Here is a 1,498-nt window from a genome sequence, read left to right as displayed (position 1 = left end):
ATGAAGAACAGAAATTTCCCTAATTTCCCCAAATTGTCACTGTAGCACTTTAGAACTGTTCTCCTTTGTTCATTGAATTGCTCGAGTGGGCACCAGTAACGTCTCTATTGTGAGACTTGTTATTACTGTTTCTGGCATATTGAGTATGCCACGGGTAGCTTGTCATGCTTTGCCATGAGGTAGATTGCTGGGCTCTCTGAGAGGGGTGGAGGAACCGAACCTGGGACTATACTTTCAGGGATCATTTCTATAGTATGTTACCAGAGAATTTTTCTCTGATTGTGGAGAGTAAATTGTCACTAGTAATAAAAAATTATTTGCATTCTCCTCTAATTATCACTCTGTTTCACTCTTCTGTCTCTTGCTCTGACATTTGAGAAGACTGAGTTCCACAAAAATTAGATTATCCAGAAATCTTTCCTTTCTGCCTTTGGGTGTCTTGTTTTTTTTTCTTTTTCAAAGGAGAAGTATTGTTATTTATGTAGTCATCAATTAAGCTGATTGAATTGTGCATGAACTCCATATTACTTTTTTTTATTCATAATGTTAATTTTATTTTATAATTTATTGTTATTATTTTAATCACCATGAGATACAGTTATACAGCTTACCTGTTTGAATTTCAGTCATAAAAGGATTGATCACACAACTCTCCACCGGTGCACATCTTCCACCACCAAGGTCCCTGGTATCCCCCTGTTCCACTCTTTCCCCTACCTCTATGGCAGGCAATCTCTAGCATATTCTCTTTTGTATTGCTTGTTATGAATAGCACAAGATGTTGCATGGCCTTGAGAGAGCTGCATATTCCTGTAATTCTAAAATTTTAGATAGTTAAGTTTTGGAGAAATATCTGCAGCAAGCTGCTTGGTTGTACATCTCTGGATCATGGCCATTAAGGAGTTTAAGCACCCACTGGAGGCAGTTTGTACATATGACCTCCAAGGTTCTTGTGTGTCTTTAACTAATGAAAACTCTCTGGCTAAAGATGAAATGGTAGAGAAGAATGGACTTAGTTTTTTTTTGGTTCTGAAAGTAGCTACAACCTTGCTAAAGAATTTGACTACACTCACAGTGAGCTTCAGTGAGATTTCTGTCCTTAGTAGTCGCCAGTGACTGGAACAAATGAAACAACTTGTGCCATTAACATTATAAATGATTCCACCATGACTTTTTAAAATCAGGTACATAATAATTTATTTTATATTTCTTATTATGACTAAATGCTTATTAATTATTAAAAATGTCAGTAAAAGAGAATTTATGAAATGACTAAAAATACATGTTGTGTGTGCCTTTTGACGGCAATCAAAACTGGTATAAGGAGTTGAGATGCATGTCCTGACATCATACTTGCTAGCAGCCGTACTCTGAACAGTACATGCATTGGCCAACCTAAAGTTCCTCACTTCTTGTCATCTCCATATGCCCCATATGCTAGAATGAATTGTGAGCAATTATACAAATGGAAATTCAAAATAATGAAATTATGTTAGAC

The 1,498-nt window shown here is 36.2% G+C and overlaps 1 pseudogene; it reads left to right on the top strand.

The window, feature by feature from the left end:
• Positions 1-222: 222 nt before the first annotated feature.
• On the top strand, positions 223-304 carry LOC130019581 (uncharacterized; annotated as a pseudogene).
• The last annotated feature ends 1,194 nt before the right edge of the window (positions 305-1,498 follow it).

This window comes from Sorex fumeus, unplaced genomic scaffold (genome assembly GCF_029834395.1).
Source record: "Sorex fumeus unplaced genomic scaffold, SorFum_2.1 ptg000008l, whole genome shotgun sequence".
Lineage (NCBI taxonomy): Eukaryota > Metazoa > Chordata > Mammalia > Eulipotyphla > Soricidae > Sorex > Sorex fumeus.
Note: the sequence above shows the minus strand (reverse complement) of the source record. Positions and strands in the feature narration are given on the sequence as shown.